Raw genomic sequence first — 18,767 nt, forward strand, 5'->3', positions numbered from 1 at the left:
CACCTCTGTTCAGCGTCCTACTGTATTTGTACTTCTGATGGTATTTAAAAAATATTGATATGTCATTTCTGTACAATGTCCAAAAGTTGTTGCTGACAGTAAAAAAAAATTAGTTTTAAAGACATGTAAGTGTTTTAATAGGTAGAACTTCATGATTCATGATTAGAAAAGTAACTTCAGCTTTGATGCCATCATAATATACAGTACGGCAAAAGATACATCAAGCAAATGCATTGCATTTGTTATAGCTACTTCTATAGTACCATCATGTCATTATAATATTGATTTAGTTTTACAGAATATGGTATAGAAACTGCCATATTATCTTTTAGATAGAAAAAAACCACCTACCATATAATTTATTTTTTCAAGTGCGAAATGTACTCTCATGTAAGGCTCATTTCTTTGGTAGATCAAAGCTGCTGTGTCTTCCTCTGTGAGCAACTGGGAACGTTCTGTAATAGGAAAAGTGCATGTTTGGCGGACAGTTGAGTCCAAAGTGTGTCCTTCAAACATCCTCTACTCTGAAAGCAAGAGGTGGAAAATAATTGTAAGTTACGTAAAAACTTAAAGCATCCAAATATTCAAGGAAAAAAGATACAAGTCACAATATGACTATTAATACAATAGAATTTGTCTTTCAGCTGCAGTCTCACCTATTGACAATGATACACACCAAGTGTCCTCCTTTCCTTTGACCGCTTATGACTTTACTCCTGCAAAATAAATAAATTAAATGAATCATTCATTCAACAATACAGAAATAAAAACCTTAAAAATAAGCAAAACTTTGATAAAGCGCCACTGCTTGGCAGGATGAGCACTGAATGCCTGAAGGGAACAATGTATTCTGGCAAATCTTGGTGTTGAAGGTGAAGAGCAGGTGGAGTCTAACAGCTGATATTGGGGAGGAGCTCCTCAAAGGTTCACAGAGGAACCAACAATCATGCAACCTTAAACCACAGCACAATTTGCTTGGGATATATCAAGATATATTACCATAAGAACAAGTGAGGTGTTAACTGTTGGCTTGACATCACCTCAAGGACCGTAATGATTTACAAGAAATATCACAGCAATCTTAAACATGACCTTTCTTCTATTTGGCTGAAAAATGGACTTAGCAGTTAGTTGACCCCTTTAGACACCCAATAACTGGTGCATAATTAGAATAATTGATGAACAACAAATTGCTAATCATTTGCATAATGATCATTGCATTTTCCTTAAGCAAACAGAACGTAAATGTTCACGCTGACTGTCCAAACGAAACCGAATAGACCGTTTCTTCTGATTCTCCAAGTCTTTCCACTTTTACATCAATAAAATAATATGTGTCTGTTAATAATAAACATTTGTCCTGTGACCAGACCGTCATTGCTTTTCCTCAGTTGGCCATGTAACCTAAGTAGCATGTATACGGTTCGGAAGGGTGCCAACATTGATGTTTATTTATGCGCTCGGAGACATTTACAGATGAGACATCTGCTTCATGTGAGGTCTCAGTGTCCCCCATCAGTTGCTCTCATTTCGTCAGGGGCTCAGGAGGAATTTCACAGGTTTATGTTTGTACTCAAGGACAATGGGAAGGAAACAATGTGGAACAAACAAGACAGTGGTGAGAGTATCTCCTTTGGGTTGCCTGCAGTCAGTCACAGATCGCCAAACGCATCAACGCAGGCGGTGCAAATTCACAGAGTGTTCTATATATATAGTGTTTGTCTACATTTCATTAAATGGTTGATGATACAATTTCCAAAAGGTTTCCTTGCCTTAACTTGACAGACCACACTTTTGGTCTAACCATCGAAAAGTGACTTTGTGCAACTAGACGCATCAGAAGGTCGAAAACAATGCACCTATGTTCTTGGGAGATGTTCTCGAGTTATCTATGTTTTAGATAACCCATGTTCTCTAGTTATACAAGATGGTGCAACTTCCATGGACGACAACCTGGGTGTAACCTGATTGAAAAGTGACTGCACAAATGAACATCCAAAGGTTCAATCAACACCATGTACCTCTGTTCTTGGTTGATGTTGCCTAGTTGTATGAAATGTTCTAGATGTCAAACAGTACACTTTGCAATTCTTGAAAAACAAAAAAGTACTGTCCCCAGTAGGGCTGGGCGATATGGCCAAAAATATTATCATGATATTCTTTTTCATATTGTTCGATATTGATATTAATCACAATATACATTCACATTTGCACATTGCACTCAAAAAAATCCTAAACAGTCAAAAGAGTCTATACAAAACAGCATTGGGGGCCCAGAGACAGCCAAAGCAGTGGTGACTGAGGGATCTTCTACCAAAATATAAAAATATTTCATAGAGTTTATCCAGCAAGTGAAGTTTGATATGAATGTTAAAAGACCATCTGTAATTTTTACATTCAAATTATTTTTATATTTTGTTACATTCAGATACCATGTATGGGGGCATAGAAGCCCTTGTGACTGAGGAATGATACTATATGGGGGTTCATGGGTATCCCCTGAGAGAACATTTAGAAAATGTAAAAAACTGATTTTTAGATTTTCATTAAAGTGAGAAAGACTAGGTTACAAACTAGTAATTGTATTGTCTTTCCTTGTCATCCATTCCAGAAGTGATGATATCTGATTAATTTCACAAAATTAGAACGGAAATAATTTTTTTTAAGGAAAAAATGTAATGTTCTAAAGGTGCTCTGGAACCATTAACTTATGCGGCGCCTCATGTTTAGAGGCAATGCGTGTGGAGCGGGACAGGGCATAAATGAAGCGTATTCGGTGCTAGAGATAAATATTCAAGAATACAGCACAGAAAGATCAGATCTGGTGTACTCCACACTGTTGTTTTGTCGCGCTGCTCACTAGAGACGATAAGAGGCCACAACTGTCGTCATGATGTCTTGCGGTCCGAATGGAATCAATCCGGGGTCTGGACTGGCGTAGCCTAATTGTTAGGAAGGCCGCTAACGTGGGGGCCTGGGTAACTTAGCAAGTAATGACGCTGACTACCACACCTGGAGTCACGAGTTCGAATCCAGGGTGTGCTGAGTGACTCCAGCCAGGCCTCCTAAGCAACCAAATTGGCCCGGTTGCTAGGGTGGGTAGAGTCACATGGGGTAACCTCCTCGTGGTCTCTATAATGTGGTTCTCGATCTCAGTGGGGCACGTGGTGGGTTGTGCATGGATGCCGTGGAGAATAGCGTGAAGCCTCCACACACGCTATGTCTTCGCAGTAATGTGCTCAACAAGCCACGGGATAAGATGTGCAGATTGACGGTCTCAGACGCGGAGGCAACTGTGATTCGTCCTCCGCCACCCGGATTGATGCGAGTCACTACGCCACCACGAGGACTTAGAGCGCATTGGGAACTGGGCATTCCAAATTTGGGAGGAAAAAAAAAGAAGGCAGCTAACGTTAACAACTTCATACAGTCCGAGAAAGCCGAACTTCTTGCGCTCTTAGCGACACACACCTGATCATCTAGATGTAGAACACAGGCTTAATATCGATATCGTGGATTTTTCAGCGTGATAAATAGAGATCATTTTATCACCCAGCCCTAGTCCACAGCACTGGAAAAAATGGATCCTTTTGCTAAAACAACATGATTAATAAGAACTTAACTTTACTTTGAGGAGAGCTTGTATGTCCATTGATTACAGCAATAATTTACTCAGGCAGTGACATCTGCCATGCTGGAGAAAGAGATAAATGTATGTTGGTTACAGAGATCATGCAAGCTGTTCTTCTCAATCATTGAGAAGCAGCCATTAAGAATTTCACAGGTTATCTTTGTCCTCAAGGGTGAAGGCAAAGAAACAATGCTGTGTCAACAATGAAGGCCAGAGTGAAGCATTCGCACCAGCTGTACACTGACCTTGAGCCTTATAGATTTAGCGGTGCCTGCTGAAGTGGATAAAAAACATCTATAACAGGCAGAGTGAAATGACACTTAGCTTGTCCTTGAGCAAGTTACACAGATCAGTTGCTTCAAACAATCAGATGCCTTCCCTTTTGAGTCAACAGTTACTTTCACCATGGTAAAATATTGCGTGACTGTTTCAGTAACTTTACGGTTATTTGGAACTGACCCCAAAACTTGGTGCCATTAGCCAAAGCTCCTAATACGTCACCACATATGTTATCTTCTCCTCAATTTTCATACCTCAATACTCAGTGTACAATAATCCATGCCATTATGGTTTAAACATCATTTTCTGTTTTGTCTACAACTAAAACATAATGCATTGATTCTTTTGATTGTGTATTAAAACATATGAGATGACTGCAAAGTTTGTCCTCACTGGCATGAATTGCACCCTATATAAAATAAACACACCCCTGCCTCCAGCAGTCACCCAGCCCATCTGTATCCTCACCAAACTCTAATATGCTTCATAAAATTCCTGCACCATATTTAGAGGAGCTCTTACATTATAAAAGAGGTGGAGACCAAATGGCCTCAGACAGGTTTTCTTCTGTATCATCAAACGGTAACAAATGTCACCTACAGATGTTAAACACAAGTAACACTGCTTTATCTTGTTTGTGTTTGATCCTAGGACGATAAAGCATCAGTGTCTGGAGAGGTGAACTACAAAGGTACTGTAAGTGACCCTGACCACACTCAACACAACATCAATGACATATCGTTTCTACAATGGAGTAATACATAATATACATACAAATATACAGTATATTATTAGAATATATACATGTTCATATTACTATATAAGAAACAAATAAACATATCTCAATGTCATTAGATAATGAAATATTGGCAAACAAATGATGCAATGAGTTTTTCTCAGAACTAACTTCACTTTTCTGTGCCATTTTTGCTCTTTTAATCAACTGGTGTCTTGGTGATTTTTAGTGTCTGAAGTCTTTCAAAGTTTACACAGGTGTCCTAGTAGAGGAACCACAGGTGGAGTTCAGCACATTATGAACATGTTTCACTAACATTTGACAAACACAAAGAACACTGTTATATATTTTCAAACCTAATATAATTCGATTTGTGAAACTTATTTTACTTTAAACATAAATACCAACTGCTCACAGTTTTGTTATCTAATGCAATGACATTCAGACCTTTGTAAGCGTGGCTTAAGCATGCATATACCTTTTGGGGCTCCTGTGTATACATATGTGTGTATAGTTAAGGACCACTATATTATACACAGGGTGAAAGATGGGGGATGCTCTGATGGAGGAGTTTGCACCTGCGGCTCCATACCTCAGGAAGTCGGATAAGGAGCGTCTGGAGGCCCATTTGAAGAAATATATTTCGTCCCTGATGCTGAAGAGGAATTCCTTAAAGCATCTGTTATCAGTTGCGATGGTGGTAAAGTCACCTGTGAGACTTCTAAAGGGAAGGTAAGTTCAAGCTTAGGTTTCAGGAATATGATTAATCAAATGGATCTTCATTGATCTTACAATGTACAGTTGCCTTGTCAATTATCCTGCACAAAAGTGTTTTCAGTATTACTGAATTCACTGTGTTAAGTTTAAAGTAAAGGCTGATTCTGTTTTGGATACCTTGATTACAGTTTGGAAACGTACATTTTAACTTAACATTTGATATTTAAAAGAACATCAGTTTTTTAACTATCCAAAAGACTAACAGGGTTCTAAATTACCTCTTTATGTAATTAATTATATTTAGTGTATTAAAATGTAATGTTGATCACATGGATGGAAAATAAAGTCAAGATTATCATGTGCCCACAGACCGTAACTGTGAAGGAAGGTGATGTTCATCCTCAGAACCCTCCAAAGTTCGATAAAATTGAGGACATGGCGATGTTCACCTTTCTGCACGAGCCCGCTGTGCTGTTTAACCTCAAAGAGCGTTACGCAGCCTGGATGATCTACGTGAGTCAAAACTTGCAGTTTGAGATGTTATACGACCATAAAACTACCCACAGCATCTTATTATCTCTTTCTCTCTCTTCTAGACCTACTCTGGGCTCTTCTGTGTCACTGTAAACCCCTACAAGTGGCTGCCAGTGTACAACCAGGAGGTTGTCGTGGCTTACAGAGGCAAGAAGAGGAGTGAAGCTCCTCCTCACATCTTCTCCATCTCTGACAATGCCTACCAGTACATGCTGGCAGGTGGGTCGACACTTCTTAACTTGGTTAGAACGGTGCTTTACTATTAAATATTTGTTATGAAATCATGCCTTTTCAACAGCAGACTACATTTACATTTACATTTATGCATTTGGCAGACGCTTTTATCCAAAGCGACTTACAGTGCACTTATTACAGGGACAATCCCCCTGGAGCAACCTGGAGTTAAGTGCCTTGCTCAAGGACACAATGGTGGTGACTGTGGGGATTGAACCAGCAACCTTCTGCTTACCAGTTCAGTGCTTTAGTCCACTACAGACCAACACCACTCCTAATAATAAGTCTAATAACTTAAGTCTCTGATAGGTGGAATTGAATGAATGGTATGCAATTTTGTGTATGATTTAACACAGGGTTTTTCAAACTTTTTGATGCCAAGGACTAATGTTAACAACAAACTGTAACAGCCAGCGGCAGGCATATTAGGCTTCTTTCCACTTCAAGGTCTGCACAGATCCAATATTGTAACATATATACTTGAATTTCTTTTTGCACCTGTTTGCATTCACTTAACACCGTGCTGACATTAAAAACTTGCAGTACAGGCATTATGACGGTGAAGCACATTTTGCAGTTCATGCACGCAGCCGCATTACTTACTTAATCAAGAGCACTCACGGTACATGCTGTAATGCATCCTTTCACAAATTCATCAGTCGGAAATGAGTGGGTCACCAAGGGACAGAATGTCCAACAGGTGAAAACTACTCTAAACAAAATAACCCTTATAATACATTTTCTGTAACATTTCAATATATTATCTCTGTTGGACAGGTGTACTATGCCACTGGTGCTCTTTCCAAATCGGTGTATGAGAGGATGTTCCTTTGGATGGTTGTGAGAATCAACCAATCCCTGGACACCAAGCAGCCTCGCCAGTACTTCATTGGAGTACTGGACATTGCTGGATTTGAGATCTTTGATGTAAGTATATGTTTAGATCCTTTACCCACATTTTACTTTTCCCCCCAGGTCACAAAGCTGTATATTATTCTCAATAATGTCACAGAAGCAAATAAAAATAAATAAAGTAAAAATTTCTAGACTGTAGTTTTGTCATTAATCATCATAATTGAAAGAAATATTCTAGTTAAGCTCATTTGACAGCAAATGTGGCATAATTTTGATTACCACAAAAATTAATTTATACTCCTTTTCTTTAAAAAAAAGAAAAATCTAGGTTACAGTGAGGCACTTACAGTACAATGGAAATGAATGGGGCCAATCTGTAAACGTAATAATACTCACTGTTTCAAGAGTATAACCACAAGACTTAAACATGATATTAGTGTGATAAAATTGCTTTCTAACCTTATCTGTGTAAAGTTATATCCAATTGTACAACTTCGTTGCCTTGATAACATAATCCTGTAAATCATGTTACCCCCCAAAAACAATGATTTAAACAACTTTATAGCTCAAATAATAGACAAGTTTTAACAAAATAATGAATGTAATGTAATGTAAAAAACTGCCTTTAAACCCTCAAAAAATTGGCCTCATTCACTTCTATTGGAAGTGTCTCACTGTAGATTTATTTTTATATATATATATATATATATATATATATATATATATATATATATATATATATATAGGAGGGACGAGTAGAAATACATTTTTGTGGTAATCAACACTGTCACAAATACTGTCAATTGAGTTTAACATGTATTGAACCCGGAATATTCCTTTGAATCTAAACATACAGATGACTTTAATTTTTTATTTTTTAATCCCCCAATGCATTTATGCTACCCTTAGACTGCCCACGAGCTCTTATCTTTGCCCTCCACCCATGTTGACACTAATGAGAAGTTGCAGCAGTTCTTCAACCATCACATGTTTGTGCTGGAACAAGAGGAATACAAGAAGGAGGGTATTGAGTGGGTCTTCATTGACTTTGGCATGGACCTGCAGGCTTGTATTGATCTCATTGAAAAGGTAGGTATGCAAAGCGTTTTTCCGAACATCTAATCTTAAAGCATTGTCTAGTATCCAACATTTTAAAGTTACAAATGAGTTCATATAAACCCACCAATGCATCTTCCTCCTCAACAGCCCATGGGTATCATGTCCATCCTTGAAGAGGAGTGCATGTTCCCCAAAGCCAGTGATGCCACATTTAAAGCTAAGCTTTATGACAACCACTTGGGTAAATCAAACAACTTCCAGAAGCCCATGATTGCCAATGGTTCATTTCTCCTTCGTTCACTACGCTGGCAGTGTTGACTACAACATCAAGTTGACTACAACTGCTGTCTAACCTGTTTGCTGGCTACACTGGTGCCGATTCAGGTGCCGATTCAGTAACACAATTGCTTAGGAGAAAAGAATCCTAGAAACAAACAATTAATTTTTTTAAAGGTTAATTTATACATAATACACATGAGCATGATTTATATTTCTTCCAATAGGAGGATGGAGGAGGTGGCAAAGGTGGAAAGGAGAAGAAGAAAAAGGGCTCTTCTTCCAGATGGTGTCTGCCCTTCACAGGGTAACATACAGTGCATTTCATATTGGAAAACATCATTCTAGTAGTTTCTAAATCTCTATTGACAGCCTAGAATTTGAACAAGCTGATGACCAATTTGAGGTCAACTCACCCTCACTTTGTGCGCTGCATCATCCCCAATGAGACCAAGACTCCTGGGGCGATGGAGAATCCTCTGGTCATGCACCAGCTGCGCTGTAACGGTGTGCTGGAGGGCATCAGAATCTGCAGAAAGGGCTTCCCCAACAGGATTCTGTATGGAGATTTCAAGCAGAATTATACTTAACTTTGACTTAAGAGTTCTTTAAGTATCAAATATTTAATTTATTTCTTCATTCATCAAAGATGAAATGCTAAAATGAATATAAACATCCATTCAAAAGGATAATGATGACTCATTATGATTTGCCGTTCATTGAAGGTGAATCTCAAAAATTATTATTAATCTCTTGATTGTGATAGATACCACATCCTGAACCCTTCTGCTATCCCTGGGGGACAGTTTATTGACAGCAGGAAAGGAGCGGAAAAACTACTGGGATCTCTGGACATTGACCACAACCAGTACAAATTTGGCCATACTAAAGTATGAAAGATCATGATCCAAAATGGATTAGAAAATACTGTTATCTTCACATTGTTTGTCCTTTTTTACGTTTTCATTACATGTATTGTCTAACATTAGATTATCTTGTTTCTTATTAAGGTGTTCTTCAAGGCTGGTCTTCTGGGTACCCTTGAAGAGATGCGAGACGATCGTCTTGCTCTCATCATTACTGGTATTCAAGCAAGAGCACGTGGTATTCTCTCAAGAATTGAGTTCCAAAAGACTGTTGATCGCAGGTGAGAATTCAGATTGCTTTATCACATTAAAGAAGAAATTTAATACCTTTAAGTGGTTTAAACAATTGCCATATTACATTGCAGAGATGCATTGCTGGTGATCCAGTGGAATGTACGTGCCTTCATGAGTGTCAAGAATTGGCCCTGGATGAAGCTCTACTTCAAGATCAAACCATTGCTAAGATCCGCTGAAGCAGAGAAAGAGATGGCAAACATGAAGGAAGAATTCCTCAAGTTAAAGGAAGCTTATGCCAAATCTGAAGCACGCAGAAAGGAGCTTGAAGAAAAGATGGTTTCTCTTCTCCAAGAGAAGAATGACCTGCAACTCCAAGTCCAAGCTGTGAGTTCATGAGATTTTGATAACAAGATTATGGCTGTGTTGATTTTTTCAAAAGCAACAAGTGGATGATGTAAATAGTTTATTAACATCTCTTAATTTTATGAATGCAAATGTTATTACACATTTAACATGAAAGAAAACAATTCTCAACAAAGGTACTCCATAATTTTTTTGTTCCAGCTTGAGGGTTCGCTGGAACAGGAAAAGAAGCTTCGGATGGATCTAGAGAGGGCAAAGAGGAAGCTCGACGGAGACTTAAAGTTGACCCAAGAGAATGTTATGGATCTAGAAAATGACAAACTGGAAGAGAGGCTTAAAAAGTGTGTTTTCCAGAGGATGCAGTAATTAATTAATCAATATAACCAAGAATCTGATTCCATCTTAATGAGGTAATCAATTATTTCTTTCAACACAGGAAAGATTTTGAGATCAGCCAGCTCAATAGCAAGATTGAAGATGAGCAGATCATGGCAGCCCAGCTCCAGAAGAAACTGAAGGAGCTGCAGGTAAACTTTAGTCTTCTTAAAAAGATGGCTAGTTGGGAACTTAGGAATGATAGCTTTCATTTGCGTTTTCTTCCCATTACCAGGCTCGAATTGAAGAGCTTGAGGAAGAGCTGGAGGCTGAGAGAGCTGCTCGTGCCAAAGTTGAAAAGCAGAGGGCAGATCTGTCCAGAGAACTGGAGGAGATCAGTGAGAGGTTGGAGGAGGCTGGTGGTGCCACTGCTGTCCAGATTGAGATGAACAAGAAACGTGAAGCCGAGTTCCAGAAACTGCGCAGAGACCTTGAAGAGGCCACTCTGCAACATGAGGCCACTGCTGCTGCACTGAGGAAGAAACATGCAGACAGTGTGGCTGATCTGGGAGAGCAGATTGACAACCTTCAGAGAGTGAAGCAGAAGCTTGAGAAACAGAAGGGTGAACTCAGACTGGAACTAGATGATTTGGTCTCAAACATGAAGCAGTTTGTCAAGGCAAAGGTGTCTGTGATATTCACTTTTTTTTTTCTTTTTTACCCTCTTCCCCAAAGATTAATTTTTAACTGGTCTTCTAATTTCCCCTAAATCTAGTCAAACCTTGATAAAATGTGCAGGACCCTTGAAGACCAGATGAGTGAGTATCGGACTAAATATGAAGAGGGACAATGCAACATCAGTGACTTCACTATGCAAAAAGCTAAGCTTTTTCAAACTGAGAATGGTATGTCGTATCACATGGTACCATCCTGTATTCTAGAAGTGATCTATTAATTAAATAAACAACATATTGTTAGTATTTTAATTGCATTCCAATTGGTTGTGCTTGCTTTAGCCCGGTGTTTGTGCTACTGACATGAATGATGATTCAAATTGTGCAGCTTATTAAAGAGATGGATGCTCTGACTTTTATAAGGGATCTGAAAAATTATCATTTTAATAAGGCCAACAAACACTCATTCAGTAACACCATAGCAACTCTCCAGCCATGCCCTAGCAACCACCCAGAGCACTCTAGCAACTGTATAGCAACATGACCCAGCCATATTTCGTCACCAGAACACCATAGAGACATGGGGGTGGACTCACTTGACTCGGGCAGTATACTGAGTTCTTAAGAACTTTGAGGGCATCTGGGGGCCCCTTTTATATATCTTGTCACCAGAACATCGTAGAGACATGGAGGTGGGCTCGTTTGACTCTGGGGAAATGAACTAATGCCCTTGGTGGGACTTTTTGGCAGTGAGTTTTGCCACAGCAAGCACCACTCACATTTTCTTTAGTAAATGTACATATGTAATTTCCATTGTATACTATGAAAAGGGAACTTTCAAGGCAGCTGGAAGAAATGGATTTAAACTGAAGAACTCATATGAGGAATCTCTGGACCATTTGGAGACCATGAAGAGAGAGAACAAGAACCTCCAAGGTGTCCTTAAGTTATTTCAGCATTCTACTACAATAGTGGCATATTTGTCTCAGCTTTTTATGTATTCACAATAACTGTCTTGCTGATTAAAACAGAGGAGATTGATGATATCACTGAGTAAATTGGAGAGAGTGGAAAGAACATTCATGAACTAGAGAAAGCTCTTAAGCAGTTGGAGCAGGAAAAGTCAGAAATTCAAGCTGCTCTGAAGGAGGCTGAGGTGTCTTAATTGTGTTATGTGCCATTTGCTCAAACTGTTAAATAATGGGCCCTCAATGCAATATATGTATAATAGTGACCCCAAAGGAGAAAGAGACAAAATCTTAATTAAGAACTCATATGATTTGGCAGGGTTGCTTTGAGCATGAGGAAGGCAAGATACTGAGAGCCCAAATTGAGTTCAATCAGGTCAAAGCTGACATTGAACATAAGCTCACCGAGAAAGATGAGGAGATGGAGCAGGCTAAGAGGAACCAGCAGAGAGCTGTGGATACTCTGCAGAGCTCACTTGAGTCAGAGACTCACAGCACGAATGAAGCCTTGAAGGAGCTCACCTACCAGGTCACTATCTGATATAGAAATAAATGTCTTTGTATTCATACTATCACTACTGAAAGCATATAGGTAACAAGAAAGTCACTTCATACCCTGTGGCAATTTGCAGACTGATGAGGACCGTAAAAATCGAAGTCGTCTGCAGGACCTGGTGGACAAATTGCAGCTTAAGGTCAAGTCTTACAAGAGAGCTGCATAGGAGGCGGTATGTTTAGGATAACTATTTCTATTCATTTATGTCTTTTCTGGGAATATACTTGACATTTTAATAGACGGAGAATAGTTATCTCTGAACTTGGAACATAATAATATTGCATATGTGTAAAATTGGAATTCACCATATCGTTTATCAAACTTATCTGAATATGAAAAAAATCTAGATATGCCAAATCACTTCCTGACAAGAATACATTGTTGTTTAGGAGGAACAGGCCAACTCTAATCTTGCCAAGTTCTGTACGCTGCAGCATGAGTTTGATGAAGCCGAGGAGAGAGCTGAGACTGCTGAATATCAAGTCAACAAACTGAGAGCCAAGAGCTGTGATACTGGATCCAAGGTAACTGACATCAGTTACATATTTTGCTATATAATTGACGGCAGTAACCAGATAAAACTAAATCTAAATTTGGATAATTTTTTCTGAAATCCTCATGATGTTATTAATGGTTCTATTGCGAGGAGAAGATTGGTTTTGATTATTTAAACATCAATTTTTAATAATCAACACTTACTTTAATGCATACCCAGTGTATAAGGTGATGCACATGAGCAGTATTTATGTTTTTCTACTACTTAACACTTGGCTCACCAAAGTTTTGAAGATACTATTGCATTCATTGAATTAGCTTGCAGAACTCCTGCCTAACAAAACAATCTAAATAACATTAAATTACTACAAGATAATACCTTCTACCCAATATTGTTTTCATGTCTCTTCCTCTCACAGAAAGGGCACGATGAAGAGTGAAGCTCTCACATGGATCTTTCTGAAAGTGTTCAGTGTGGCTCAGTGCCTCTTCTTTACCTGATCTCATTATCTGTAGTTCTGTAGAATAAAATGAATATGCAAATAAGTCCCAGCTTCTGCGCTATTGATGTTGTTCTAACACTGAGATGCCATTGCATTCACCTTAAATACATTGGGGGAATTCATTATATACTGTACACTATAAAGCTTCTGAGAAATTAATTTGAGACTTTGAGTGGTGATTATCCATTTAAAAATGCTTGGAAATCAAGCACATTACAAATAAGAATTCAAAAATTTACATCATCATAAAGTAAAAACAAAAGATGCAATTTACATAAAAAAGTCAATATTTTCCTCTAAATTTAACACTTTATTTATTTACATTAAATGTGATGTGGGGACATTGCATGTGACGGGAATGTTTTATGTCTATTTCTTATTTATTTATTTATGGTCTACATTTACCCAACATTAAATGAAAGTATACAGTGTCTAACATTCAAAAATAATTGAAGACCAGATATAAAATGCTGCTCCATGTCAACAACAGCACTCACCTTTCCACTGGAAGAACACATTGTCCTCAAATGGAATGTCTCGGTTCAGATTCCTTGAGTGTGAAAGTGAGTATGTGTGTTTGTGTCTGATGTGAACACATTTGTAAATGTGTTCACTTAAAGATATGATGGACAGTAATGATCCCAGTACAACTTTACAGTCCTCCCAAAGAGTTTTCACGTTTTGACAACAACTGGAATTTTTAGCAAGAAATCAAACAAATGCTTTAATGGATTTGCAGATGATTTCTTACCTTACAAAACAAGATTTCTCCAATGTCCCTGAATCTGAAAAGTGTCTAGGTAATTTAAGGCAAAAGCAGTGTGTGTGTGTGTGTGTGTGTGTGTGTGTGTGTGTGTGTGTGTGTGTGCTTGAAATCGTAGATGTAATTCAATGCGATGAGCAGATCAATGATGGGCAGATGATTGAAGGTGGAGTCAACACTGAGAATGGAGTGATGGAGGGGAGGAAAATAACTATGCCTCGCCTTTCAATGATACCATAAAGGATTAATGTTATTTTAAGGCTTCAATGGCTAGGTTTCTTACTGACGGTTTTTCACAGGTTAAGCAACCAAGACTGGTTATCTTTACATACTGTATTAGTGAGACAAAATCTGAGCTATCTTAAACTTTGACAATTTATTGGATTTAAAGGCAAATGGTCTCCGCTCATGGTCTATTTATTAATTAAAAATAGAGACGACTGTGTTTGCGACTATGTTTTCTATTATAATATTCATATACTGAATTACTGTCATTTCTTATTGCAGTTTTTCCTAGATATAACAAAAAGAGAAAGAATAAAAAGCCTTTTAAACAAAGTAATTTAATTGTATAAAGGAAGCTAATAATACATTTCACCTTGTTATTATCAGCACCACATTGTTCTCCCTCTGTTGGACATGTAACTTCAGTAAAGTGAAGTGTGCCAACTTCTATAACTAGATGCTCTTATTTATGTGCATGGAGCCCATTACAAAGAGAGCACCTGCTTCAGTCGAGATCTCAACATGTGCCCGATCTGTCCTCAATCAGCCAGAAGCACACAGGAAGAATTTCACACCGTTATCTTTATACTCAAGGGCAAATTGAAAGAAAAATAAGTCACGTTTTGACGTTACCAAATGTAATATTATTACCATTTCATTCAGCTTTATAAAGGCTAATCGCTATAAGAAATAAAAATTAATCTGCATATAGTTTTGTGATAATATATATATATATATATATATATATATATATATATATATATATATATATATATATATATATATTTATTTATTTATTTTTTTTTTTTACATTAGTTTGCAAGGCCATATTTTCTGTTAATCCTCTGAATATTTATTATGTGATTTAAAATACATGTGAATTAAATTTAAAATGTTGCCATTCAGGTTTATACATCTAACATTACTGATGGTAAGAAAAAAAAAAGATAAAAACAAAAAACTCTGTAAACGTAATAATAAATGAAAAGTACATTTTTAATTAATTATTAATTAATAATGAATATACTATTAATTAAAAATGAAAATATTTAAAAGCCAATAGTTGAATTTTTCTAACATGTTGTCTTTATAATATTACTATTTTCCTCACACAGTAAAAATGTTGTCTTTATGCATGAAAATATAAAGCTGCATTAATATTTTAGGAAGAGGGTCTCTCGCGATGGGATCATTGGGGTCCTTGGCATCAAAACGTTTTAAAAACTCTGCCTTAGATAACATGCATGGGTTAAAAATTCCAAAATAAGAACACCTTTGGAGTCTCAGTCTTTGTTTTATGCTTACAACATATCACAAAGTAGAAAGAAGGACAGGCAACCCTGTTAAGTGTTCCTAAGCATAATACTGGAACTGAAGTGTGGCATCTGACCACTTGTAAACTCTTGAAGAATCTCACAAGAAGGTCCTAGAATGTGGCTTCACTGGTCTTCATAAATAACACCCTTTAGACTATTAGACACTATTGTAGCAGGTGTGAGATTGTGAGTAATTAACACTCATCACACACTTCTTGCTCCTTGTTAGACCGAAAGTCTTGACCCCGACTCTTGAAGAATCTCACAGGAAGGTCCTAGAATGTGGCTTCACTGGTCTTCATAAATAACACCCTTTAGACTATTAGACACTATTGTAGCAGGTGTGAGATTGTGAGTAATTAACACTCATCACACACTTCTTGCTCCTTGTTAGACCGAAAGTCTTGACCCCGACTCTTGAAGAATCTCACAGGAAGGTCCTAGAATGTGGCTTCATTGGTCTTCATAAATAACACCCTTTAGACTATTAGGCACTATTGTAGCAGGTGTGAGATTGTGAGTAGTTAACACTCATCACACACTTCTTGCACCTCGTTAGACCGAAAGTCTTGACCCCGACTTATCAGCTAGTTAACTCAGGTCTTTGAGTTAAAATAAACTTTGGATCACTTTGGTCCTAATAAAGTGCTCGATGTGGTCTTGTGCTGTTGAAGCCCATCCGCCTCAAGATTCAACGTGTTGTGCATTCTGAGATTATATTCTTCTCAGCACAATTGTACAGAGTGGTTATCTGAGTTACCGTAGACTTTGTCAATTCGATCCAGTCTGGCCATTCTCTGTTGACCTCTCTCATCAACAAGGTGTTTCCATCCACAGAACTGCCGCTCACTGGATGTTTTTTGTTTTTGGCAGCATTCTGAGTAAATTCTAGAGACTGCTGTGTGTGAAAATCCCAGAAATACTCAAACCAGCCTGTCTGGCACCAACAATCATGCCACGCTCCAAATTACTGAGATCACATTTTTTCCCCATTCTGATGGTTGATGTGAACATTAACTGAAGCTCCTGACCCGTATCGGCATGATTTTATGCACTGCACTGCTGCCACACAATTGGCTGATTAAATAATTGCATGAATATGTAGGTGTACAGGTCTTCCTAAAAGTGCACAGTGAGTGTATATTGTAGCGTACCATCAGATTAAAAACTCCCTAATGGGGAGCCTGGGTAGCTCAGCGAGTACTGACGCTGACTACCACCCCTGGAGTCATGAGGTTGAATCCAGGGTGTGCTGCCAGGTCTCCTAAGCAACCAAATTGGCCCGGTTGCTAGGGAGGGTAGAGTCACATTGGGTAACCTCCTCGTGGTCACAATTAGTGGTTCTCGCTCTCAATGGGGCATGTGGTAAGTTGTGCGTGGATCGCGGAGAGTAGCATGAGTCTCCACATGCTGTGAGTCTCCGCGGTGTCATGCACAACGAGTCACGTGATAAGATGCACGGATTGACGGTCTCAGAAGCGGAGGCAACTGAGACTTGTCCTCCACCACCCGGACTGCGGCGAGTAACCGCGCCACCACGAGGACCTACTAAGTAGTGGGAATTGGGCATTCCAAATTGGGAGAAAAGGAGACATTTTTTTTTACATTTTTGCATTAAAAGTTTTCTTACTCTCACATGGCTGCAAGCACTCTCCTCTCTCTCACGTGCACATAGAAACAGAGACAGAATAAAACCCTATAAGAAGACATACCACGTAAATATAGTTTAAGCAGAGTTTCTTGCTTGTTTTTTATCTGTCAAAATGAAGGACAGTGTTTTGAATTATGATGAAATGACGGATGTCTTCAAAAACATGGCACTTATGTGCAAGATTCTGAGAAAAACAGTGAGACATGGTGCATTGGTCAAAGACCTCCGTCTAGCGCAGGTGTTAATAGAAAAACAATTTAAAAATAATAGAATTATAAATTGTCACCAATCTATTTTTAGTTTATTAGATGCTCAGGACTGATGTTTGGTGCTTCCTGTAAGGTTAACTTAATATATATATATATATATATATATATATATATATATATATATATATATATAAATATAAATTTAAAAAGTCTTATCAGAAAAAGTGTCCTTATGCTAAAACATTTAGCGATGAGACCTGCTGTAAGATCAATTGTTGCTGCAAAATAATTAGTCATGTGAAACCTTAAGAAAATCTAGTAGGGGAAAAACAAACCCCCAGTCAATCAAATGTATTGGGGTATACAGTATATGTAACAACACCCACTGCTCTTAGTATTAAGCAGATTATGTACAGAAAGGTCGTTTGCTCTTCCAAGCTGTTCCTCTCAATCAAGTTCCTCATACAAACTGAAATATTCACACCAGCCAGACACCGACCTTGACCATGCCTAACCAATACCTGTTAAACTGTTGAGGCCTCTAGTGGAAAGCACAGGAACATGTTAGTGTCTAAACATTTACTTTCAGCCAATCTCTCAAGATATGACAAAACAAATAATAATAAAACATAGGGCCAAGAATAAAACACTAATATACCGTAGCATTTGGGCTTTTGAATATTCTGTAATTGAGCTTAATTTGGCACCAGATAGATCCTTGTCCTTCCATTTCATTACTTTTGTAATTTTCTATATATATCAGTGATTAAATCACATTTCAATTAGTATTAAAGCAATATACTGTTTACTGAATCAGACAATGCACATGAATTTTAAATATATCAATGTTTCTGTTAACAGACATGTGATGGGTGTCAAATATTTTATGGTTTGTGTGATTTTTGAAACTCATTAACCATTAATACTTCTCAGCCTGGCATGAATGACATGCAACACAACAGAAACTGCCCCCCACTTTTCCCCATCTCACCCAACCCATTATTCCTAACCAAACTGGGTGAGCAGTATGCTTTGTGTGATGCCAACAACCATATTTAGAGGGACAATTGCTCTATAAAAGGAGACGTGGCTTGTTTTCTGTTGTGTCATCGTTAACTTTCAACTGTGTACGGTAAGTTGTGGGGAGCCTTGTTTCTTAATATTCATAGGGATCTTTACTGGTGACAGGATCACTGACTAAATGGCAGAAAAGTGGAATTGGGTTGCTTGGAACTTGATTATTTTACCTGTATTCATCTGGGAGTAAATACTAGGTGGACAGTAGTAGAAATGAGTCAACGGTGA

General features: G+C 38.0%; 1 pseudogene; it reads left to right on the forward strand.

Moving 5' to 3' along the window:
- Positions 1 to 1,851: 1,851 nt before the first annotated feature.
- LOC127431662 (myosin-7-like) lies at positions 1,852 to 13,413 on the forward strand (annotated as a pseudogene).
- Positions 13,414 to 18,767: the final 5,354 nt, after the last annotated feature.

The sequence above is a fragment of the Myxocyprinus asiaticus genome, chromosome 41 (genome assembly GCF_019703515.2).
Source record: "Myxocyprinus asiaticus isolate MX2 ecotype Aquarium Trade chromosome 41, UBuf_Myxa_2, whole genome shotgun sequence".
NCBI classification, from domain to species: Eukaryota; Metazoa; Chordata; class Actinopteri; order Cypriniformes; family Catostomidae; genus Myxocyprinus; species Myxocyprinus asiaticus.